The 25,822-nt window shown below is 53.5% G+C and overlaps 1 protein-coding gene across 2 annotated transcripts in view; it reads left to right on the forward strand.

Moving 5' to 3' along the window:
• The first annotated feature begins 4,936 nt into the window (after positions 1-4,936).
• LOC123746468 (chitinase-3-like protein 1) overlaps positions 4,937-25,822 on the forward strand; it is a 242,896-nt gene continuing 222,010 nt past the window's right edge. Inside the window, exon 1 of one of the 2 annotated variants that reach the window (XM_069318429.1) lies at positions 4,937-5,000. The gene's annotated coding sequence lies outside the window, so the exon portion shown is untranslated. The other variant, XM_069318428.1, reaches the window with a different exon arrangement.

Below are 25,822 nucleotides of genomic sequence, written 5' to 3' on the forward strand. Positions count from 1 at the left end.
TCGGTGTCCAAACCCACCCCTGCCCCACCTCTGTGTCCAAACCCACCCCTGCCCCACCTCGGTGTCCAACCCACCCCTGCCCCACCTCTGTGACCAAACCCACCCCTGCCCCACCTCTGTGACCAAACCCACCCCTGCCCCACCTCTGTGACCAAACCCACCCCTGCCCCACCTCTGTGACCAAACCCACCCCTGCCCCACCTCTGTGACCAAACCCACCCCTGCCCCACCTCGGTGTCCAAAACCCACCCCTGCCCCACCTCGGTGTCCAAACCCACCCCTGCCCCACCTCGGTGTCCAAACCACCCCTGCCCCACCTCGGTGTCCAAACCCACCCCTGCCCCACCTCGGTGTCCAAACCCACCCCTGCCCCACCTCGGTGTCAAAACCCACCCCTGCCCCACCTCTGTGACCAAACCCACCCCTGCCCCACCTCTGTGACCAAACCCACCCCTGCCCCACCTCTGTGACCAAACCCACCCCTGCCCCACCACTGTGTCCAAACCCACCCCTGCCCCACCTCTGTGACCAAACCCACCCCTGCCCCACCTCTGTGACCAAACCCACCCCTGCCCCACCTCTGTGACCAAACCCACCCCTGCCCCACCACTGTGTCCAAACCCACCCCTGCCCCACCTCTGTGACCAAACCCACCCCTGCCCCACCTCTGTGACCAAACCCACCCCTGCCCCACCTCTGTGACCAAACCCACCCCTGCCCCACCTCTGTGACCAAACCCACCCCTGCCCCACCTCGGTGTCCAAACCCACCCCTGCCCCACCTCTGTGTCCAAACCGACCCCTGCCCCACCTCGGTGTCCAAACCCACCCCTGCCCCACCTCTGTGTCCAAACCCACCCCTGCCCCACCTCTGTGTCCAAACCCACCCCTGCCCCACCACTGTGTCCAAACCCACCCCTGCCCCACCTCTGTGTCCAAACCCACCCCTGCCCCACCACTGTGTCCAAACCCACCCCTGCCCCACCTCTGTGTCCAAACCCACCCCTGCCCCACCACTGTGTCCAAACCCACCCCTGCCCCACCTCTGTGTCCAAACCCACCCCTGCCCCACCACTGTGTCCAAACCCACCCCTGCCCCACCACTGTGTCCAAACCCACCCCTGCCCCACCACTGTGTCCAAACCCACCCCTGCCCCACCACTGTGTCCAAACCCACCCCTGCCCCACCTCTGTGTCCAAACCCACCCCTGCCCCACCTCTGTGTCCAAACCCACCCCTGCCCCACCTCTGTGTCCAAACCCACCCCTGCCCCACCACTGTGTCCAAACCCACCCCTGCCCCACCTCTGTGTCCAAACCCACCCCTGCCCCACCTCTGTGTCCAAACCCACCCCTGCCCCACCTCTGTGTCCAAACCCACCCCTGCCCCACCACTGTGTCCAAACCCACCCCTGCCCCACCTCTGTGTCCAAACCCACCCCTGCCCCACCTCTGTGTCCAAACCCACCCCTGCCCCACCACTGTGTCCAAACCCACCCCTGCCCCACCTCTGTGTCCAAACCCACCCCTGCCCCACCACTGTGTCCAAACCCACCCCTGCCCCACCTCTGTGTCCAAACCCACCCCTGCCCCACCACTGTGTCCAAACCCACCCCTGCCCCACCTCTGTGTCCAAACCCACCCCTGCCCCACCACTGTGTCCAAACCCACCCCTGCCCCACCTCTGTGTCCAAACCCACCCCTGCCCCACCTCTGTGTCCAAACCCACCCCTGCCCCACCTCTGTGTCCAAACCCACCCCTGCCCCACCACTGTGTCCAAACCCACCCCTGCCCCACCTCTGTGTCCAAACCCACCCCTGCCCCACCTCTGTGTCCAAACCCACCCCTGCCCCACCACTGTGTCCAAACCCACCCCTGCCCCACCTCTGTGTCCAAACCCACCCCTGCCCCACCACTGTGTCCAAACCCACCCCTGCCCCACCTCTGTGTCCAAACCCACCCCTGCCCCACCTCTGTGACCAAACCCACCCCTGCCCCACCTCTGTGACCAAACCCACCCCTGCCCCACCTCTGTGACCAAACCCACCCCTGCCCCACCTCTGTGACCAAACCCACCCCTGCCCCACCTCTGTGACCAAACCCAACCCAGCCCCACCTCTGTGACCAAACCCACCCCTGCCCCACCTCTGTGACCAAACCCACCCCTGCCCCACCTCTGTGACCAAACCCACCCCTGCCCCACCTCTGTGACCAAACCCACCCCTGCCCCACCTCTGTGACCAAACCCACCCCTGCCCCACCTCTGTGTCCAAACCCACCCCTGCCCCACCTCTGTGACCAAACCCACCCCTGCCCCACCTCTGTGACCAAACCCACCCCTGCCCCACCTCTGTGTCCAAACCCACCCCTGCCCCACCTCTGTGTCCAAACCCACCCCTGCCCCACCTCGGTGTCCAAACCCACCCCTGCCCCACCTCTGTGTCCAAACCCACCCCTGCCCCACCACTGTGTCCAAACCCACCCCTGCCCCACCTCTGTGTCCAAACCCACCCCTGCCCCACCACTGTGTCCAAACCCACCCCTGCCCCACCTCTGTGACCAAACCCACCCCTGCCCCACCACTGTGTCCAAACCCACCCCTGCCCCACCACTGTGTCCAAACCCACCCCTGCCCCACCTCTGTGTCCAAACCCACCCCTGCCCCACCTCGGTGTCCAAACCCACCCCTGCCCCACCTCTGTGTCCAAACCCACCCCTGCCCCACCTCGGTGTCCAAACCCACCCCTGCCCCACCTCTGTGTCCAAACCCACCCCTGCCCCACCTCGGTGTCCAAACCCACCCCTGCCCCACCTCTGTGTCCAAACCCACCCCTGCCCCACCTCTGTGTCCAAACCCACCCCTGCCCCACCTCGGTGTCCAAACCCACCCCTGCCCCACCTCTGTGTCCAAACCCACCCCTGCCCCACCTCGGTGTCCAAACCCACCCCTGCCCCACCTCTGTGACCAAACCCACCCCTGCCCCACCTCTGTGACCAAACCCACCCCTGCCCCACCTCTGTGACCAAACCCACCCCTGCCCCACCTCTGTGACCAAACCCACCCCTGCCCCACCTCTGTGACCAAACCCACCCCTGCCCCACCTCGGTGTCCAAACCCACCCCTGCCCCACCTCGGTGTCCAAACCCACCCCTGCCCCACCTCGGTGTCCAAACCCACCCCTGCCCCACCTCGGTGTCCAAACCCACCCCTGCCCCACCTCGGTGTCCAAACCCACCCCTGCCCCACCTCGGTGTCAAAACCCACCCCTGCCCCACCTCTGTGACCAAACCCACCCCTGCCCCACCTCTGTGACCAAACCCACCCCTGCCCCACCTCTGTGACCAAACCCACCCCTGCCCCACCACTGTGTCCAAACCCACCCCTGCCCCACCTCTGTGACCAAACCCACCCCTGCCCCACCTCTGTGACCAAACCCACCCCTGCCCCACCTCTGTGACCAAACCCACCCCTGCCCCACCACTGTGTCCAAACCCACCCCTGCCCCACCTCTGTGACCAAACCCACCCCTGCCCCACCTCTGTGACCAAACCCACCCCTGCCCCACCTCTGTGACCAAACCCACCCCTGCCCCACCTCTGTGACCAAACCCACCCCTGCCCCACCTCGGTGTCCAAACCCACCCCTGCCCCACCTCTGTGTCCAAACCGACCCCTGCCCCACCTCGGTGTCCAAACCCACCCCTGCCCCACCTCTGTGTCCAAACCCACCCCTGCCCCACCTCTGTGTCCAAACCCACCCCTGCCCCACCTCGGTGTCCAAACCCACCCCTGCCCCACCTCTGTGTCCAAACCCACCCCTGCCCCACCTCGGTGTCCAAACCCACCCCTGCCCCACCTCTGTGACCAAACCCACCCCTGCCCCACCTCTGTGACCAAACCCACCCCTGCCCCACCTCTGTGACCAAACCCACCCCTGCCCCACCTCTGTGACCAAACCCACCCCTGCCCCACCTCTGTGACCAAACCCACCCCTGCCCCACCTCGGTGTCCAAACCCACCCCTGCCCCACCTCGGTGTCCAAACCCACCCCTGCCCTACCTCGGTGTCCAAACCCACCCCTGCCCCACCTCGGTGTCCAAACCCACCCCTGCCCCACCTCGGTGTCCAAACCCACCCCTGCCCCACCTCGGTGTCAAAACCCACCCCTGCCCCACCTCTGTGACCAAACCCACCCCTGCCCCACCTCTGTGACCAAACCCACCCCTGCCCCACCTCTGTGACCAAACCCACCCCTGCCCCACCACTGTGTCCAAACCCACCCCTGCCCCACCTCTGTGACCAAACCCACCCCTGCCCCACCTCTGTGACCAAACCCACCCCTGCCCCACCTCTGTGACCAAACCCACCCCTGCCCCACCACTGTGTCCAAACCCACCCCTGCCCCACCTCTGTGACCAAACCCACCCCTGCCCCACCTCTGTGACCAAACCCACCCCTGCCCCACCTCTGTGACCAAACCCACCCCTGCCCCACCTCTGTGACCAAACCCACCCCTGCCCCACCTCTGTGACCAAACCCATCCCTGCCCCACCTCTGTGTCCAAACCCACCCCTGCCCCACCTCGGTGTCAAAACCCACCCCTGCCCCACTTCTGTGACCAAACCCACCCCTGCCCCACCTCTGTGACCAAACCCACCCCTGCCCCACCTCTGTGACCAAACCCACCCCTGCCCCACCTCTGTGACCAAACCCACCCCTGCCCCACCTCTGTGACCAAACCCACCCCTGCCCCACCTCTGTGACCAAACCCACCCCTGCCCCACCTCTGTGACCAAACCCACCCCTGCCCCACCTCTGTGACCAAACCCACCCCTGCCCCACCTCCCAGAAGACATCCCTCCCTGCCTCACCGACCCTTCCCCCCCCCCACATTAACCCACCCACACTCAACAAAACAGAGCAAGAATTGTGAAGAGCAACAGTCAGTGTCTCTACCAGTGTGTAGTGAGGAAGGTGTTGATGGTGAGGAAGGTGATGATGGTGAGTGTCTACCAGAGTGTGGTGAGGAAGGTGTTGATGGTGAGGAAGGTGATGATGGTGAGTGTCTACCAGAGTGTGGTGAGGAAGGTGTTGATGGTGAGGAAGGTGTTGATGGTGAGTGTCTACCAGAGTGTGGTGAGGAAGGTGTTGATGGTGAGTGTCAACCAGTGTGTGGTGAGGAAAGTGTTGATGGTGAGTGTCTACCAGAGTGTGGTGAGGAAGGTGTTGATGGTGAGTGTCTACCAGAGTGTGGTGAGGAAGGTGTAGATGGTGAGTGTCTACCAGTGTGTGGTGAGGAAGGTGTAGATGGTGAGTGTCTACCAGAGTGTGGTGAGGAAGGTGTAGATGGTGAGTGTCTACCAGTGTGTGGTGAGGAAGGTGTTGATGGTGAGTGTCTACCAGAGTGTGGTGAGGAAGGTGTAGATGGTGAGTGTCTACCAGTGTGTGGTGAGGAAGGTGTTGATGGTGAGGAAGGTGTAGATGGTGAGTGTCTACCAGTGTGTGGTGAGGAAGGTGTAGATGGTGAGTGTCTACCAGTGTGTGGTGAGGAAGGTGTAGATGGTGAGTGTCTACCAGTGTGTGGTGAGGAAGGTGTAGATGGTGAGTGTCTACCAGTGTGTGGTGAGGAAGGTGTTGATGGTGAGGAAGGTGTTGATGGTGAGTGTCTACCAGAGTGGGGTGAGGAAGGTGTAGATGGTGAGTGTCTAACAGTGTGTAGTGAGGAAGGTGTAGATGGTGAGTGTCTACCAGAGTGAGTTGAGGAAGGTGTTGATGGTGAGTGTCTACCAGAGTGTGGTGAGGAAGGTGTAGATGGTGAGTGTCTACCAGTGTGTGGTGAGGAAGGTGGTGATGGTGAGTGTCTACCAGTGTGTGGTGAGGAAGGTGTTGATGGTGAGTGTCTACCAGCGTGTGGTGAGGAAGGTGGTGATGGTGAGTGTCTACCAGTGTGTGGTGAGGAAGGTGTTGATGGTGAGTGTCTATCAGTGTGTGGTGAGGAAGGTGTTGATGGTGAGTGTCTACCAGAGTGTGGTGAGGAAGGTGTTGATGGTGAGTGTCTACCAGAGTGTGGTGAGGAAGGTGTTGATGGTGAGTGTCTACCAGAGTGTGGTGAGGAAGGTGCAGATGGTGAGTGTCTACCAGTCTGTGGTGAGGAAGGTGTTGATGGTGAGGAAGGTGTAGATGGTGAGTGTCTAACAGTGTGTGGTGAGGAAGGTGTAGATGGTGAGTGTCTACCAGTGTGTGGTGGGGAAGGTGTTGGTGGTGAGGAAGGTGTTGATGGTGAGTGTCTACCAGTGTGTGGTGAGAAAGGTGTTGATGGTGAGTGTCTACCAGAGTGTGGTGAGGAAGGTGTTGATGGTGAGTGTCTACCAGTGTGTGGTGAGGAAGGTGTTGATGGTGAGTGTCTACCAGTGTGTGGTGAGGAAGGTGTTGATGGTGAGTGTCTACCAGTGTGTGGTGAGGAAGGTGTTGATGGTGAGTGTCTACCAGTGTGTGGTGAGGAAGGTGTTGATGGTGAGTGTCTACCAGTGTGTGGTGAGGAAGGTGTTGATGGTGAGGAAGGTGTTGATGGTGAGTGTCTACCAGAGTGTGGTGAGGAAGGGGTTGATGGTGAGTGTCTACCAGAGTGTGGTGTGGAAGGTGTAGATGGTGAGTGTCTACCAGTGTGTGGTGAGGAAGGTGTTGATGGTGAGTGTCTACCAGAGTGTGGTGAGGAAGGTGGTGATGGTGAGTGTCTACCAGAGTGTGGTGAGGAAGGTGTAGATGGTGAGGAAGGTGTTGATGGTGAGTGTCTACCAGAGTGTGGTGAGGAAGGTGTTGATGGTGAGTGTCTACCAGAGTGTGGTGAGGAAGGTGGTGATGGTGAGTGTCTACCAGAGTGTGGTGAGGAAGGTGTAGATGGTGAGGAAGGTGTTGATGGTGAGTGTCTACCAGAGTGTGGTGAGGAAGGTGTTGACGGTGAGGAAGGTGTTAATGGTGAGTGTCTACCAGTGTGTGGTGAGGAAGGTGTTGATGGTGAGGAAGGTGTTGATGGTGAGTGTCTACCAGAGTGTGGTGAGGAAGGTGTTGATGGTGAGGAAGGTGTTGATGGTGAGTGTCTACCAGAGTGTGGTGAGGAAGGTGTTGATGGGGAGTGTCTACCAGAGTGTGGTGAGGAAGGTGTTCATGGTGAGTGTCTACCAGTGTGTGGTGAGGAAGGTGTTGATGGTGAGTGTCTACCAGAGTGTGGTGAGGAAGGTGTTGATGGTGAGGAAGGTGTTGATGGTGAGTGTCTACCAGAGTGTGGTGAGGAAGGTGTTGATAGTGAGTGTCTACCAGAGTGTGGTGAGGAAGGTGTTGATGGTGAGTGTCTACCAGAGTGTGGTGAGGAAGGTGTTGATGGTGAGTGTCTACCAGAGTGTGGTGAGGAAGGTGGTGATGGTGAGTGTCTACCAGAGTGTGGTGAGGAAGGTGTAGATGGTGAGGAAGGTGTTGATGGTGAGTGTCTACCAGAGTGTGGTGAGGAAGGTGTTGATGGGGAGTGTCTACCAGAGTGTGGTGAGGAAGGTGTTGATGATGAGTGTCTACCAGTGTGTGGTGAGGAAGGTGTTGATGGTGAGGAAGGTGTTGATGGTGAGTGTCTACCAGAGTGTGGTGAGGAAGGTGTTGATGGGGAGTGTCTACCAGAGTGTGGTGAGGAAGGTGTTCATGGTGAGTGTCTACCAGTGTGTGGTGAGGAAGGTGTTGATGGTGAGTGTCTACCAGAGTGTGGTGAGGAAGGTGTTGATGGTGAGGAAGGTGTTGATGGTGAGTGTCTACCAGAGTGTGGTGAGGAAGGTGTAGATGGTGAGTGTCTACCAGAGTGTGGTGAGGAAGGTGTAGATGGTGAGTGTCTACCAGTGTGTGGTGAGGAAGGTGTTGATGGTGAGTGTCTACCAGAGTGTGGTGAGGAAGGTGTAGATGGTGAGTGTCTACCAGTGTGTGGTGAGGAAGGTGTTGATGGTGAGGAAGGTGTAGATGGTGAGTGTCTACCAGTGTGTGGTGAGGAAGGTGTAGATGGTGAGTGTCTACCAGTGTGTGGTGAGGAAGGTGTAGATGGTGAGTGTCTACCAGTGTGTGGTGAGGAAGGTGTAGATTGTGAGTGTCTACCAGTGTGTGGTGAGGAAGGTGTTGATGGTGAGGAAGGTGTTGATGGTGAGTGTCTACCAGAGTGGGGTGAGGAAGGTGTAGATGGTGAGTGTCTAACAGTGTACTCACCTAATTGTGCTTGCGGGGGTTGAGCTTTGGCTCTTTGGTCCCGCCTCTCAACTGTCAATCAACTGGTGTACAGATTCCTGAGCCTACTGGGCTCTATCATACCTACATTTGAAACTGTGTATGGAGTCAGCCTCCACCACATCACTTCCTAGTGCATTCCATTTATTAACTACTCTGACACTGAAAAAATTCTTTCTAACGTCTCTGTGGCTCATCTGGGTACTAAGTTTCCACCTGTGTCCCCTTGTTCGTGTCCCACCCGTGCTGAAGAGTTTGTCTTTGTCCACCCTGTCAATTCCCCTGAGAATTTTGTAGGTGGTTATCATGTCTCCCCTTACTCTTCTGTTTTCCAGGGAAGTGAGGTTCAGCTCCTTTAGCCTTTCCTCGTAGCTCAATCCTCTCAGTTCCGGGACGAGCCTGGTGGCATACCGCTGAATCTTCTCTAACTTTGTCTTGTGTTTAACTAGGTATGGACTCCAGGCTGGAGCTGCATACTCCAGGATTGGTCTTACATAAGTGGTATACAGGGTTCTGAAAGATTCCTTACACAAGTTTCTGAAGGCAGTTCTTATGTTGGCCAGTCTAGCATATGCCGCTGATGATATTCTTTTGATGTGGGCCTCTGGGGACAGGTTCGGTGTGATATCAACCCCCAGATCCTTCTCTCTATTTGATTCTTGCAGGATTTCCCCTCCCAGATGATACCTTGTGTTCAGCCTCCTGCTCCCTTCGCCTAATTTCATCACCTTACACTTTCCAGAGTTGAACTTCAGCAGCCATTTTCTAGACCATTCCTCCAGTTTATCCAGGTCATCCTGTAGTCTCTGTCTATCTTCATCCGTCTTGATTCTTCTCATAATTTTTGCATCATCAGCAAACATCGAGAGGAATGAGTCTATACCCTCTGGAAGATCGTTCACATATATTAGAAACAGGATGGGTCCAAGTACTGAGCCCTGTGGGACTCCGCTGGTGACATCTCGCCACTCTGATGTCTTCCCCCTCACCGTTACTCGCTGTTTCCTGTTGCTTAAGTACTCCCTTATCCACTGGAGCACCTTCCCTTTTACTCCTGCCTGTTGCTCCAACTTTTTTAACAGCCTTTTATGGGGTACTGTGTCGAAGGCTTTTTGGCAATCCAGGAAAATGCAGTCGGCCCACCCTTCTCTTTCCTGCCTAATTTTCGTTGCCTGGTCATAAAATTCTATTAACCCTGTGAGGCACGATTTACCATCTCTGAACCCATGTTGGTGGTGCGTTACAAAGTTATTTCCCTCCAGATGCTCTACGAGCCTTTTCCTCACGATCTTCTCCAGCACCTTGCATGGTATACAAGTTAAGGAAACTGGCCTGTAATTCAGTGACTCTTGCCTGTCACCCTTTTTGTATATTGGGACCACGTTAGCTGTCTTCCAACTTTCTGGTAAGTCTCCTGTTTCCAGTGACCTGTTATACACCATAGAGAGTGGCACACTTAGTGCTTCTGCACCTTCCTTTAGTATCCATGGTGAGATTCTATCAGGCCCAACAGCCTTTGTCACATCTAGCTCCAGCAGACACCTTTTGACCTCATCACTGGTGAGGTCAAATTCCTCCAAGGTTTCCAAGGTTGCCGCCTCCTCATTTAGTGCAGGGGCTTCTCCTTGTTCTATTGTGAAGACCTCCTGGAATCTCTTGTTGAGTTCTTCACACACCTCCTTGTCATTCTCTGTGTATCTGTTCTCCCCTTTCCGCAGCTTCATCACTTGTTCCTTCACTGCTGTTTTCCTCCTGATATGGCTGTGGAGCAGCTTTGGTTGGGTCTTGGCTTTACTCGCGATGTCATTTTCAAACTGTCTCTCTGCTTCCCTCCTCACTCTGATGTACTCATTTCTGGCCCTCTGGTACCTCTCCCTGCTCTCTGGTGTTCTGTTATTTCTGTAGTTTCTCCATGTTCTTTTACTCAGTTGTTTCGCTACCTTACATTCCTGGTTGAACCATGGGTTTTTCTGTTGCTTTTCGTTTTTCTCCTTTTGGACGGGGATAAACCTGTCTGCAGCTTCCTGGCACTTTTGGGTGACAATATCCATCATGACCTGCACATTCTTGTCTCTAAGTTCTGTTTCCCATGGTATTCCCATTAGGAAGTTCCTCATCTCGTCATATTTTCCTCTTCGGTAATTCAGTCTTTTCCCCTCCACTCCCATCCTTGGATAGGTTATCCCTACCTCCACCAAGTACTCAAAGGTCAGTACACTGTGGTCACTCATTCCTATGGGGGCTTCAACTTTGACTTCCCTTATTTCTGACTCATTTAGGGTGAATATTAAGTCGAGTCTAGCTGGTTCATCATTGCCTCTCATTCTTGTGGGTTCCTTGACATGCTGGCTCAGAAAATTCCTTGTTGCCACTTCCAAGAGTTTAGCTCGCCACGTATCTGCACCTCCATGTGGGTCCCCATTCTCCCAGTCTATCTTTCCATGGTTGAAATCACCCATGATTAAGAGTCTTGAGCCATTCCTGCAGGCAACTGAAGCTGCTCTCTCTATTATATTAATAGTTGCCATGTTGTTCCTATCAAACTCCTGTCTAGGTCTTCTGTCATTTAGGGGAGGGTTGTAAATGACTGTCACTATTATCTTAGGTCCACCCATTGTTATAGTTCCTGTTATGTAATCTCTGAATCCGTCACAGCCCGGAATTTCCATCTCATCAAAACTCCAGTCCTTCCTTATCAGCAGGGCCACTCCTCCACCTCCTCTCCCTTCCCTCTCTTTCCTTACTATATAGTAGTCCTTTGGAAACACAGCATCTGTTATGACTCCTGACAATTTTGTTTCTGTTAGTCCTATTACATCAGGGTTTTCTTCTTGCACCCTTTCTGCCAGTTCACTTGCTTTATTGGTAATCCCATCAATGTTTGAGTACATTACCTTGAAGCTCACTTTCTTATATCCAATTTCACCCACACTCCCTACAAGTGTAGGAGGTTGTTCTATGGTCCTTGCTACTTGGGTAGGCTCCTCCTCCTGTGAGGTAGTTGCCAGGGGTTCATGGGGAGGTGGGGTGGGGGGTGGAGGGCTTAGGTCTTCCTCAGGCCTGCTTGGGTCAGGAAGAAGTCCTGGGGGTGAGGGAGCAGGGATTGCTTGGGGAGAGGGCACGCCCTCCTGCGGTGTAGTTGACAGGGGTTTGGAGGGAGGTGGAGTGGGGGATAGAGGGCTTTGGTCTTGCTCAGGCCTGCTTGGGGCAGGGAGAAGACCAGGGGTTGGGAAAGCAGGGGCTACTTGGGGTAAGGGGAGGGGGAGGATTTGGGTTTCATGATGGGCATTATGCAGGGGCAAGGAAGGGTTTGTGCTGGGGGGTAGAGAGGGCCCTATTGGGTGGTGGACTGGGGTGTTGCATTCCCCCCTGGGGTTCCTGGGTTGCTGGATTGGGGTTCCCCACTCCCCTCTGGGATTGCTGGGTTGGAGGCTGAGGTTCCCTGGCTCTCTTCCCTCTCCTTGCGCCTTTTCCTTGCATCTGCTGCCCTTACTATCTCGTCTCTGGTCATGTCCCTCTGAACATATACCTCTTTGTAGTTCCTTGCATGCCTCAGTTTGTTCTTCCTTACTAGAATGTCCTCTTTGATGTCCTCGCTCTTGAATACTACCTTGATCAATCTTTTTTTGTCTCTGTTGTACTGGCCAATCCGGAAAAACTGTTCTATGTCTCGTTCAGCCCCTTCCATTCCTATCTCCTTTAATATCCCTGCCACTGCAGCTTTGTCTTTAGTCCTCGTTTCCTCCCTTGTGGAGCCCTCTTGTTCCTCGACACCTACCACTACTACAGCTCTTTTCCTTTCCATTAGCTGGCTTGTGCATCTAGCTGCCTCCTGTGAGGTTACTGCTTTCATTACAACATCCTTGACTGTGGACATTGCTCCTGGGCTCTTGAGCATTTCAGCAAAGGTTGGGCCAATTGTAGGGGTCCCTGCCATAGCTACATCTCCTGGCACCTGGGGGTTGGTCCCCTGGGCCAGAGTCTGAGGAGGGCCTGTTTTTAGGCTTTTTATCTCCTCTTGTGCTGCACTTAGTTCTATCTGCAGCTTACATATAGTTTCCCTCAGGTCCTTCAATTCCCCACTGACTTCCTTCCATGCCTTGTAGTAGGCATGGAGTGTGTAGTGAGGAAGGTGTAGATGGTGAGTGTCTACCAGAGTGAGTTGAGGAAGGTGTTGATGGTGAGTGTCTACCAGAGTGAGGTGAGGAAGGTGTAGATGGTGAGTGTCTACCAGTGTGTGGTGAGGAAGGTGGTGATGGTGAGTGTCTACCAGTGTGTGGTGAGGAAGGTGTTGATGGTGAGTGTCTACCAGCGTGTGGTGAGGAAGGTGGTGATGGTGAGTGTCTACCAGTGTGTGGTGAGGAAGGTGTTGATGGTGAGTGTCTACCAGTGTGTGGTGAGGAAGGTGTTGATGGTGAGTGTCTACCAGAGTGTGGTGAGGAAGGTGGTGATGGTGAGTGTCTACCAGTGTGTGGTGAGGAAGGTGTTGATGGTGAGTGTCTACCAGAGTGTGGCGAGGAAGGTGTTGATGGTGAGTGTCTACCAGAGTGTGGTGAGGAAGGTGCAGATGGTGAGTGTCTACCAGTCTGTGGTGAGGAAGGTGTTGATGGTGAGGAAGGTGTAGATGGTGAGTGTCTAACAGTGTGTGGTGAGGAAGGTGTAGATGGTGAGTGTCTACCAGTGTGTGGTGGGGAAGGTGTTGGTGGTGAGGAAGGTGTTGATGGTGAGTGTCTACCAGTGTGTGGTGAGGAAGGTGTTGATGGTGAGTGTCTACCAGAGTGTGGTGAGGAAGGTGTTGATGGTGAGTGTCTACCAGTGTGTGGTGAGGAAGGTGTTGATGGTGAGTGTCTACCAGTGTGTGGTGAGGAAGGTGTTGATGGTGAGTGTCTACCAGTGTGTGGTGAGGAAGGTGTTGATGGTGAGTGTCTACCAGTGTGTCGTGAGGAAGGTGTTGATGGTGAGTGTCTACCAGTGTGTGGTGAGGAAGGTGTTGATGGTAAGGAAGGTGTTGATGGTGAGTGTCTACCAGAGTGTGGTGAGGAAGGTGGTGATGGTGAGTGTCTACCAGAGTGTGGTGAGGAAGGTGTAGATGGTGAGGAAGGTGTTGATGGTGAGTGTCTACCAGAGTGTGGTGAGGAAGGTGTTGACGGTGAGGAAGGTGTTGATGGTGAGTGTCTACCAGTGTGTGGTGAGGAAGGTGTTGATGGTGAGTGTCTACCAGAGTGTGGTGAGGAAGGTGTTGACGGTGAGGAAGGTGTTGATGGTGAGTGTCTACCAGTGTGTGGTGAGGAAGGTGTTGATGGTGAGGAAGGTGTTGATGGTGAGTGTCTACCAGAGTGTGGTGAGGAAGGTGTTGATGGGGAGTGTCTACCAGAGTGTGGTGAGGAAGGTGTTCATGGTGAGTGTCTACCAGTGTGTGGTGAGGAAGGTGTTGATGGTGAGTGTCTACCAGAGTGTGGTGAGGAAGGTGTTGATGGTGAGGAAGGTGTTGATGGTGAGTGTCTACCAGAGTGTGGTGAGAAAGGTGTTGATAGTGAGTGTCTACCAGAGTGTGGTGAGGAAGGTGTTGATGATGAGTGTCTACCAGAGTGTGGTGAGGAAGGTGTTGATGGTGAGTGTCTACCAGAGTGTGGTGAGGAAGGTGGTGATGGTGAGTGTCTACCAGAGTGTGGTGAGGAAGGTGTAGATGGTGAGGAAGGTGTTGATGGTGAGTGTCTACCAGAGTGTGGTGAGGAAGGTGTTGATGGGGAGTGTCTACCAGAGTGTGGTGAGGAAGGTGTTGATGATGAGTGTCTACCAGTGTGTGGTGAGGAAGGTGTTGATGGTGAGGAAGGTGTTGATGGTGAGTGTCTACCAGAGTGTGGTGAGGAAGGTGTTGATGGGGAGTTTCTACCAGAGTGTGGTGAGGAAGGTGTTCATGGTGAGTGTCTACCAGTGTGTGGTGAGGAAGGTGTTGATGGTGAGTGTCTACCAGAGTGTGGTGAGGAAGGTGTTGATGGTGAGGAAGGTGTTGATGGTGAGTGTCTACCAGAGTGTGGTGAGGAAGGTGTTGATAGTGAGTGTCTACCAGAGTGTGGTGAGGAAGGTGTTGATGGTGAGTGTCTACCAGAGTGTGGTGAGGAAGGTGTTGATGGTGAGTGTCTACCAGTGTGTGGTGAGGAAGGTGTTGATGGTGAGTGTCTACCAGTGTGTGGTGAGGAATGTGTTGATGGCGAGTGTCTACCCGAGTGTGGTGAGGAAGGTGTTGATGGTGAGTGTCTACCAGAGTGTGGTGAGGAAGGTGTTGATGGTGAGTGTCTACCAGAGTGTGGTGAGGGTGTAGATGGTGAGTGTCTACCAGGGTGTGGTGAGGAAGGTGTTGATGGTGAGTGTCTACCAGTATGTGGTGAGGAAGGTGTTGATGGTGAGTGTCTACCAGAGTGTGGTGAGGAAGGTGTTGATGGTGAGTGTCTACCAGAGTGTGGTGAGGAATGTGTTGATGGTGAGTGTCTACCAGAGTGTGGTGAGGAAGGTGTTGATGGTGAGTGTCTACCAGTGTGTGGTGAGGAAGGTGTTGATGGTGTCTACCAGTGTTTGGTGAGGAAGGTGTTGATGGTGAGTGTCTACCAGAGTGTAGTGAGGAAGGTGTTGATGGTGAGTGTCTACCAGAGTGTGGTGAGAAAGGTGTTGATGGTGAGTGTCTACCAGTGTGTGGTGAGGAAGGTGGTGATGGTGAGTGTCTACCAGAGTGTGGTGAGGAAGGTGGTGATGGTGAGGAAGGTGTAGATGGTGAGTGTCTACCAGTGTGTTGTGAGGAAGGTGTTGATGGTGAGGAAGGTGTAGATGGTGAGTGTCTACCAGTGTGTGGTGAGGAAGGTGTTGATGGTGAGTGTCTACCAGTGTGTGGTGAGGAAGGTGTTGATGGTGAGGAAGGTGTTGATGGTGAGTGTCTACCAGAGTGTGGTGAGGAAGGTGTTGACGGTGAGGAAGGTGTTGATGGTGAGTGTCTACCAGAGTGTGGTGAGGAAGGTGTTGATGGTGAGTGTCTACCAGTGTGTGGTGAGGAAGGTGTTGATGGTGAGTGTCTACCAGAGTGTGGTGAGGAAGGTGTTGATGGTGAGTGTCTACCAGAGTGTGGTGAGGAAGGTGTTGATGGTGAGTGTCTACCAGTGTGTGGTGAGGAAGGTGTAGATGGTGAGTGTCTATCAGAGTGTGGTGAGGAAGGTGTTGATGGTGAGAAAGGTGTTGATGGTGAGGAAGGTGTTGATGGTGAGTGTCTACCAGAGTGTGGTGAGGAAGGTGTTGATGGTGAGTGTCTACCAGAGTGTGGTGAGGAAGGTGTTGATGGTGAGTGTCTACCAGAGTGTGGTGAGGAAAGTGTTGATGGTGAGTGTCTACCAGAGTATGGTGAGGAAGGTGTTGATGGTGAGTGTTTTCCAGAGTGTGGTGAGGAAGGTGTTGATGGTGAGTCTCTACCAGAGTGTGGTGAGGAAGGTGTTGATGGTGAATGTTTACCAGAGTGTGGTGAGGAAGGTGTTGATGGTGAGTGTCTACCATTGTGTGGTGAGGAAGGTGTTGATGGTGAGTGTCTACCAGAGTGTGGTGAGGAAGGTGTAGATGGTGAGTGTCTACCAGTGTGTAGTGAGGAAGGTGTTGATGGTGAGTGTCTACCAGAGTGTGGTGAGGAAGGTGTTCATAGTGAGTGTCTACCAGTGTGTGGTGAGGAAGGTGTTGATAGTGAGGAAGGTGGTGATGGTGAGTGTCTACCAGAGTGTGGTGAGGAAGGTGGTGATGGTGAGTGTCTACCAGTGTGTGGTGAGGAAGGTGGTGATGGTGAGTGTCTACCAGAGTGTGGTGAGGAAGGTGGTGATGGTGAGGAAGGTGTTGATGATGAGTGTCTACCAGTGTGTGGTGAGGAGGCTGTTGATGGTGAGTGTCTACCAGTGTGTGGTGAGGAAGGTGGTGATGGTGAGTGTCTACCAGTGTGTGGTGAGGAAGGTGGTGATGGTGAGTGTCTACCAGAGTGTGGTGAGGAAGGTGGTGATGGTGAGTGTCTACCAGAGTGTGGTGAGGAAGGTGTTGATGGTGAGTGTCTACCAGAGTGTGGTGAGGGTGTAGATGGTGAGTGTCTACCAGGGTGTGGTGAGGAAGGTGTTGATGGTGAGTGTCTACCAGTATGTGGTGAGGAAGGTGTTGATGGTGAGTGTCTACCAGTGTGTGGTGAGGAAGGTGGTGATGGTGAGTGTCTACCAGAGTGTGGTGAGGAAGGTGGTGATGGTGAGGAAGGTGTAGATGGTGAGTGTCTACCAGTGTGTTGTGAGGAAGGTGTTGATGGTGAGGAAGGTGTAGATGGTGAGTGTCTACCAGTGTGTGGTGAGGAAGGTGTTGATGGTGAGTGTCTACCAGTGTGTGGTGAGGAAGGTGTTGATGGTGAGGAAGGTGTTGATGGTGAGTGTCTACCAGAGTGTGGTGAGGAAGGTGTTGACGGTGAGGAAGGTGTTGATGGTGAGTGTCTACCAGAGTGTGGTGAGGAAGGTGTTGATGGTGAGTGTCTACCAGTGTGTGGTGAGGAAGGTGTTGATGGTGAGTGTCTACCAGAGTGTGGTGAGGAAGGTGTTGATGGTGAGTGTCTACCAGAGTGTGGTGAGGAAGGTGTTGATGGTGAGTGTCTACCAGTGTGTGGTGAGGAAGGTGTAGATGGTGAGTGTCTATCAGAGTGTGGTGAGGAAGGTGTTGATGGTGAGAAAGGTGTTGATGGTGAGGAAGGTGTTGATGGTGAGTGTCTACCAGAGTGTGGTGAGGAAGGTGTTGATGGTGAGTGTCTACCAGAGTGTGGTGAGGAAGGTGTTGATGGTGAGTGTCTACCAGAGTGTGGTGAGGAAAGTGTTGATGGTGAGTGTCTACCAGAGTATGGTGAGGAAGGTGTTGATGGTGAGTGTTTTCCAGAGTGTGGTGAGGAAGGTGTTGATGGTGAGTCTCTACCAGAGTGTGGTGAGGAAGGTGTTGATGGTGAATGTTTACCAGAGTGTGGTGAGGAAGGTGTTGATGGTGAGTGTCTACCATTGTGTGGTGAGGAAGGTGTTGATGGTGAGTGTCTACCAGAGTGTGGTGAGGAAGGTGTAGATGGTGAGTGTCTACCAGTGTGTAGTGAGGAAGGTGTTGATGGTGAGTGTCTACCAGAGTGTGGTGAGGAAGGTGTTCATAGTGAGTGTCTACCAGTGTGTGGTGAGGAAGGTGTTGATAGTGAGGAAGGTGGTGATGGTGAGTGTCTACCAGAGTGTGGTGAGGAAGGTGGTGATGGTGAGTGTCTACCAGTGTGTGGTGAGGAAGGTGGTGATGGTGAGTGTCTACCAGAGTGTGGTGAGGAAGGTGGTGATGGTGAGGAAGGTGTTGATGATGAGTGTCTACCAGTGTGTGGTGAGGAGGCTGTTGATGGTGAGTGTCTACCAGTGTGTGGTGAGGAAGGTGGTGATGGTGAGTGTCTACCAGTGTGTGGTGAGGAAGGTGGTGATGGTGAGTGTCTACCAGAGTGTGGTGAGGAAGGTGGTGATGGTGAGTGTCTACCAGAGTGTGGTGAGGAAGGTGTTGATGGTGAGTGTCTACCAGAGTGTGGTGAGGGTGTAGATGGTGAGTGTCTACCAGGGTGTGGTGAGGAAGGTGTTGATGGTGAGTGTCTACCAGTATGTGGTGAGGAAGGTGTTGATGGTGAGTGTCTACCAGAGTGTGGTGAGGAAGGTGTTGATGGTGAGTGTCTACCAGAGTGTGGTGAGGAAGGTGTAGATGGTGAGTGTCTACCAGTGTGTGGTGAGGAAGGTGTTGATGGTGAGTGTCTACCAGTGTGTGGTGAGGAAGGTGTTGATGGTGAGTGTCTACCAGTGTGTGGTGAGGAAGGTGGTGATGGTGAAGGAAGGTGTGATGGTGAGTGTCTACCAGAGTGTGGTGAGGAAGGTGTTAGATGGTGAGTGTCTACCAGATGTGTGGTGAGGAAGGTGTTGATGGTGAGTGTCTACCAGAGTGTGGTGAGGAAGGTGTAGATGGTGAGTGTCTACCAGTGTGTGGTGAGGAAGGTGTGATGGTGAGGTCTACCAGAGTGTGGTGAGGAAGGTGTTGATGGTAGAGTGTCTACCAGTGTGTGGTGAGGAAGGTGTTGATGGTGAGTGTCTACCAGAGTGTGGTGAGGAAGGTGTTGATGGTGAGTGTCTACCAGTGTGTGGTGAGGAAGGTGTTGATGGTGAGTGTCTACCAGAGTGTGGTGAGGAAGGTGTTAGATGGTGAGTGTCTACCAGTGTGTGGGTGAGGAAGGTGTTGATGGTGAGTGTCTACCAGAGTGTAGTGAGGAAGGTGTTGATGGTGAGTGCCACCATGTTGTGTGGGAGGAAGGTGTGATGGTGAGTGTCTACCAGAGTGTAGGTGAGGAAGGTGTTGATGGTGAGTGTCTACCAGATGTGTGGTGAGGAAGGTGTTGATGGTGAGTGTCTACCAGAGTGTGGTGAGGAAGGTGTTGATGGTGAGTGTCTACCAGTGTGTGGTGAGGAAGGTGTTGATGGTGAGTGTCTACCAGAGTGTGGTGAGGAAGGTGTTGATGGTGAGTGTCTACCAGTGTGTGGTGAGGAAGGTGTTGATGGTGAGTGTCTACCAGAGTGTGGTGAGGAAGGTGTTGATGGTGAGTGTCTACCAGTGTGTGGTGAGGAAGGTGTTGATGGTGAGTGTCTACCAGAGTGTGGTGAGGAAGGTGTTGATGGTGAGTGTCTACCAGAGTGTGGTGAGGAAGGTGTTGATGGTGAGTGTCCTACCAGTGTGTGGTGAGGAAGGTGTTGATGGTGAGTGTCTACCAGAGTGTGGTGAGGAAGGTGTTGATGGTGAGTGTCTACCAGTGTGTGGTGAGGAAGGTGTTGATGGTGAGTGTCTACCAGAGTGTGGTGAGGAAGGTGTTGATGGTGAGTGTCTACCAGTAGTGTGGTGAGGAAGGTGTTGATGGTGAGTGTCTACCAGAGTGTGGTGAGGAAGGTGTTGATGGTGAGTGTCTACCAGAGTGTGGTGAGGAAGGTGTGATGGTGAGTGTCTACCAGTGTGTAGTGAGGAAGGTGTAGATGGTGAGTGTCTACCAGATGTGAGTTGAGGAAGGTGTTGATGGTGAGTGTCTACCAGAGTGAGGTGAGGAAGGTGTAGATGGTGAGTGTCTACCAGTGTGTGGTGAGGAAGGTGGTGATGGTGAGTGTCTACCAGTGTGTGGTGAGGAAGGTGTTGATGGTGAGTGTCTACCAGCGTGTGTGGTGAGGAAGGTGGTGATGGTGAGTGTCTACCAGTGTGTGGTGAGGAAGGTGTTGATGGTGAGTGTCTACCAGTGTGTGGTGAGGAAGGTGTTGATGGTGAGTGTCTACCAGAGTGTGGTGAGGAAGGTGGTGATGGTGAGTGTCTACCAGTGTGTGGTGAGGAAGGTGTTGATGGTGAGTGTCTACCAGAGTGTGGCGAGGAAGGTGTTGATGGTGAAGTGTCTACCAGAGTGTGGTGAGGAAGGTGCAGATGGTGAGTGTCTACCAGTCTGTGGTGAGGAAGGTGTTGATGGTGAGGAAGGTGTAGATGGTGAGTGTCTAACAGTGTGTGGTGAGGAAGGTGTAGATGGTGAGTGTCTACCAGTGTGTGGTGGGGAAGGTGTTGGTGGTGAGGAAGGTGTTGATGGTGAGTGTCTACCAGTGTGTGGTTGAGGAAGGTGTTGATGGTGAGTGTCTACCAGAGTGTGGTGAGGAAGGTGTTGATGGTGAGTGTCTACCAGTGTGTGGTGAGGAAGGTGTTGATGGTGAGTGTCTACCAGTGTGTGGTGAGGAAGGTGTTGATGGTGAGTGTCTACCAGTGTGTGGTGAGGAACGGTGTTGATGGTGAGTGTCTACCAGTGTGTCGTGAGGAAGGTGTTGATGGTGAGTGTCTACCAGTGTGTGGTGAGGAAGGTGTTGGTGGTGGGAAGGTGTTGATGGTAAGAAGGTGTGATGGTGAGTGTCTACCAGAGTGTGGTGAGGAAGGTGGTGATGGTGAGTGTCTACCAGAGTGTGGTGAGGAAGGTGTAGATGGTGAGGAAGGTGTTGATGGTGAGTGTCTACCAGAGTGTGGTGAGGAAGGTGTTGACGGTGAGGAAGGTGTTGATGGTGAGTGTCTACCAGTGTGTGGTGAGGAAGGTGTTGATGGTGAGTGTCTACCAGAGTGTGGTGAGGAAGGTGTTGACGGTGAGGAAGGTGTTGATGGTGAGTGTCTACCAGTGTGTGGTGAGGAAGGTGTTGATGGTGAGGAAGGTGGTTGATGGTGAGTGTCTACCAGAGTGTGGTGAGGAAGGTGTTGATGGGGAGTGTCTACAGAGTGTGGTGAGGAAGGTGTTCATGGTGAGTGTCTACCAGTGTGTGGTGAGGAAGGTGTTGATGGTGAGTGTCTACCAGAGTGTGGTGAGGAAGGTGTTGATGGTGAGGAAGGTGTTGATGGTGAGTGTCTACCAGAGTGTGGTGAGAAAGGTGTTGATAGTGAGTGTCTACCAGAGTGTGGTGAGGAAGGTGTTGATGATGAGTGTCTACCAGAGTGTGGTGAGGAAGGTGTTGATGGTGAGTGTCTACCAGAGTGTGGTGAGGAAGGTGGTGATGGTGAGTGTCTACCAGAGTGTGGTGAGGAAGGTGTAGATGGTGAGGAAGGTGTTGATGGTGAGTGTCTACCAGAGTGTGGTGAGGAAGGTGTTGATGGGGAGTGTCTACCAGAGTGTGGTGAGGAAGGTGTTGATGATGAGTGTCTACCAGTGTGTGGTGAGAAAGGTGTTGATGGTGAGGAAGGTGTTGATGGTGAGTGTCTACCAGAGTGTGGTGAGGAAGGTGTTGATGGGAGTTTCTACCAGAGTGTGGTGAGGAAGGTGTTCATGGTGAGTGTCTACCAGTGTGTGGTGAGGAAGGTGTTGATGGTGAGTGTCTACCAGAGTGTGGTGAGGAAGGTGTTGATGGTGAGGAAGGTGTTTGATGGTGAGTGTCTACCAGAGTGTGGTGAGGAGGTGTTGATAGTGAGTGTCTACCAAGTGTGGTGAGGAAGGGTGTTGATGGTGAGTGTCTACCAGAGTGTGGTGAGGAAGGTGTGGATGGTGAGTGTCTACCAGTGTGTGGTAGGAAGGTGTTGATGGTGAGTGTCTACCAGTGGTGTGGTGAGGAAATGTGTTGATGGCGAGTGTCTACCCGAGTGTGGTGAGGAAGGTGTTGATGGTGAGTGTCTACCAGAGTTGTGGTGAGGAAGTTGTTCGATGGGTGAGTGTCTACCAGAGTGTGGTGAGGGTGTAGATGGTGAGTGTCTACCAGGTGTGGTGAGGAAGGTGTTGATGGTGAGTGTCTACCAGTATGTGGTGAGGAAGGTGTTGAGGGTGAGTGTCTACCAGAGTGTGGTGAGGAAGGGTGTGATGGTGAGTGTCTACCAGAGTGTGGGTGAGGATGTGTTGATGGTGAGTTCTACCAGAGTGGTGGTGAGGAAGGTGTGATGTGAGTGTCTACTCAGTGTGTGGTGAGGAAAGGTGTTGATGGTGTCCTACCAGTGTTGGTGAGGAAGGTGGTTGATGGTGCAGTGTCTACCAGAGTGTAGTGACGGAAGGTGGTGATGGTGAGTGTCCTACCAGAGTGGGTGGTGAGAAAGGTTGTTTGATGGTGAGTGTCTACCAGTGTGTGGTGAGGAGGAGGTGGTGATGGTGAGTGTCCTACCAGAGTTGTGGCTGAGGAAGGTGGTGATTGTGAGGAAAGGTGTAGATGGTGAATGAGTGTCTTACCAGTGTGTTGTGATGAAGGCTGTTGATGAGTGAGGAAGGTGTAGATGGTGAGTGGTCTACCATGGTGTGTGGAGGAAGGTGTTGATGGTGAGTGGTCTACCAGTGTGTGTGGTGAGGAAGGTGTGAGTGGTGAGGAAGGTGTTGATGGTGAGTGTCTACCAGAGTGTGGTGAGGAAGGTGTTGACGGTGAGGAAGGTGTTGATGGTGAGTGTCTACCAGGAGTGTGGTGAGGAAGGTGTTGATGGTGAGTGTCTACCAGTGTGTGGTGAGGAAGGTGTTGATGGTGAGTGTCTACCAGAGTGTGGTGAGGAATGTGTTGATGGTGAGTGTCTACCAGAGTGTGGTGAGGAAGGTGTTGATGGTGAGTGTCTACCAGTGTGTGGTGAGGAAGGTGTAGATGGTGAGTGTCTATCAGAGTGTGGTGAGGAGGTGTTGATGGTGAGGAAAGGTGTTGATGGTGAGGAAGGTGTTGATGGTGAGTGTCTACCAGAGTGTGGTGAGGAAGGTGTTGATGGTGAGTGTCTACCAGAGTGTGGTGAGGAAGGTGTTGATGGTGAGTGTCTACCAGAGTGTGGTGAGGAAAGTGTTGATGGTGAGTGTCTACCAGAGTATGGTGAGGAAGGTGTTGATGGTGAGTGTTTTCCAGAGTGTGGTGAGGAAGGTGTTGATGGTGAGTCTCTACCAGAGTGTGGTGAGGAAGGTGTTGATGGTGAATTGTTACCAGAGTGTGGTGAGGAAGGTGTTGATGGTGAGTGTCTACCATTGTGTCGGTGAGGAAGGTGTTGATGGTGAGTGTCTACCAGAGTGTGGTGAGGAAGGTGTAGATGGTGAGTGTCTACCAGTGTGTAGTGAGGAAGGTGTTGGATGGTGAGTGTCTACCAGAGTGTGGTGAGGAAGGTTTCATAGTGAGTGTCTACAGTGTGTGGTGAGGAAGGTGTGATAGTGAGGAAGTGGTGATGGTGAGTGTCTACCAGAGTGTGGTGAGGAAGGTGGTGATGGTGAGTGTCTACCAGTGTGTGGTGAGGAAGGTGGTGATGGTGAGTGTCTACCAGAGTGTGGTGAGGAAGGTGGTGATGGTGAGGAAGGTGTTGATGATGAGTGTCTACAGTGTGTGGTGAGGAGGCTGTTGATGGTGAGTGTCTACCAGTGTGTGGTGAGGAGGTGGTGATGGTGAGTGTCTACCAGTGTGTGGTGAGGAAGGTGGTGATGGTGAGTGTCTACCAGAGTGTGGTGAGGAAGGTGGTGATGGTGAGTGTCTACCAGAGTGTGGTGAGGAAGGTGTTGATGGTGAGTGTCTACCAGAGTGTGGTGAGGGTGTAGATGGGGAGTGTCTACCAGGGTGTGGTGAGGAAGGTGTTGATGGTGAGTGTCTACCAGTATGTGGTGAGGAAGGTGTTGATGGTGAGTGTCTACCAGTGTGTGGTGAGGAAGGTGGTGATGGTGAGTGTCTACCAGAGTGTGGTGAGGAAGGTGGTGATGGTGAGGAAGGTGTAGATGGTGAGTGTCTACCAGTGTGTTGTGAGGAAGGTGTTGATGGTGAGGAAGGTGTAGATGGTGAGTGTCTACCAGTGTGTGGTGAGGAAGGTGTTGATGGTGAGTGTCTACCAGTGTGTGGTGAGGAAGGTGTTGATGGTGAGGAAGGTGTTGATGGTGAGTGTCTACCAGAGTGTGGTGAGGAAGGTGTTGACGGTGAGGAAGGTGTTGATGGTGAGTGTCTACCAGAGTGTGGTGAGGAAGGTGTTGATGGTGAGTGTCTACCAGTGTGTGGTGAGGAAGGTGTTGATGGTGAGTGTCTACCAGAGTGTGGTGAGGAAGGTGTTGATGGTGAGTGTCTACCAGAGTGTGGTGAGGAAGGTGTTGATGGTGAGTGTCTACCAGTGTGTGGTGAGGAAGGTGTAGATGGTGAGTGTCTATCAGAGTGTGGTGAGGAAGGTGTTGATGGTGAGAAAGGTGTTGATGGTGAGGAAGGTGTTGATGGTGAGTGTCTACCAGAGTGTGGTGAGGAAGGTGTTGATGGTGAGTGTCTACCAGAGTGTGGTGAGGAAGGTGTTGAAGGTGAGTGTCTACCAGAGTGTGGTGAGGAAAGTGTTGATGGTGAGTGTCTACCAGAGTATGGTGAGGAAGGTGTTGATGGTGAGTGTTTTCCAGAGTGTGGTGAGGAAGGTGTTGATGGTGAGTCTCTACCAGAGTGTGGTGAGGAAGGTGTTGATGGTGAATGTTTACCAGAGTGTGGTGAGGAAGGTGTTGATGGTGAGTGTCTACCATTGTGTGGTGAGGAAGGTGTTGATGGTGAGTGTCTACCAGAGTGTGGTGAGGAAGGTGTAGATGGTGAGTGTCTACCAGTGTGTAGTGAGGAAGGTGTTGATGGTGAGTGTCTACCAGAGTGTGGTGAGGAAGGTGTTCATAGTGAGTGTCTACCAGTGTGTGGTGAGGAAGGTGTTGATAGTGAGGAAGGTGGTGATGGTGAGTGTCTACCAGAGTGTGGTGAGGAAGGTGGTGATGGTGAGTGTCTACCAGTGTGTGGTGAGGAAGGTGGTGATGGTGAGTGTCTACCAGAGTGTGGTGAGGAAGGTGGTGATGGTGAGGAAGGTGTTGATGATGAGTGTCTACCAGTGTGTGGTGAGGAGGCTGTTGATGGTGAGTGTCTACCAGTGTGTGGTGAGGAAGGTGGTGATGGTGAGTGTCTACCAGTGTGTGGTGAGGAAGGTGGTGATGGTGAGTGTCTACCAGAGTGTGGTGAGGAAGGTGGTGATGGTGAGTGTCTACCAGAGTGTGGTGAGGAAGGTGTGGATGGTGAGTGTCTACCAGAGTGTGGTGAGGGTGTAGATGGTGAGTGTCTACCAGGGTGTGGTGAGGAAGGTGTTGATGGTGAGTGTCTACCAGTATGTGGTGAGGAAGGTGTTGATGGTGAGTGTCTACCAGAGTGTGGTGAGGAAGGTGTTGATGGTGAGTGTCTACCAGAGTGTGGTGAGGAAGGTGTAGATGGTGAGTGTCTACCAGTGTGTGGTGAGGAAGGTGTTGATGGTGAGTGTCTACCAGTGTGTGGTGAGGAAGGTGTTGATGGTGAGTGTCTACCAGTGTGTGGTGAGGAAGGTGGTGATGGTGAGGAAGGTGTTGATGGTGAGTGTCTACCAGAGTGTGGTGAGGAAGGTGTAGATGGTGAGTGTCTACCAGAGTGTGGTGAGGAAGGTGTTGATGGTGAGTGTCTACCAGAGTGTGGTGAGGAAGGTGTAGATGGTGAGTGTCTACCAGTGTGTGGTGAGGAAGGTGTTGATGGTGAGTGTCTACCAGAGTGTGGTGAGGAAGGTGTTGATGGTAAGTGTCTACCAGTGTGTGGTGAGGAAGGTGTTGATGGTGAGTGTCTACCAGAGTGTGGTGAGGAAGGTGTTGATGGTGAGTGTCTACCAGAGTGTGGTGAGGAAGGTGTTGATGGTGAGTGTCTACCAGAGTGTGGTGAGGAAGGTGTAGATGGTGAGTGTCTACCAGTGTGTGGTGAGGAAGGTGTTGATGGTGAGTGTCTACCAGAGTGTAGTGAGGAAGGTGTTGATGGTGAGTGCCTACCAGTGTGTGGTGAGGAAGGTGTTGATGGTGAGTGTCTACCAGAGTGTAGTGAGGAAGGTGTTGATGGTGAGTGCCTACCAGTGTGTGGTGAGGAAGGTGTTGATGGTGAGTGTCTACCAGAGTGTGGTGAGGAAGGTGTTGATGGTGAGTGTCTACCAGTGTGTGGTGAGGAAGGTGTAGATGGTGAATGTCTACCAGAGTGTGGTGAGGAAGGTGTTGGTGGTGAGTGTCTACCAGTGTGTGGTGAGGAAGGTGT

Source organism: Procambarus clarkii, chromosome 90, assembly GCF_040958095.1.
Source record: "Procambarus clarkii isolate CNS0578487 chromosome 90, FALCON_Pclarkii_2.0, whole genome shotgun sequence".
Classification (NCBI taxonomy): Eukaryota; Metazoa; Arthropoda; class Malacostraca; order Decapoda; family Cambaridae; genus Procambarus; species Procambarus clarkii.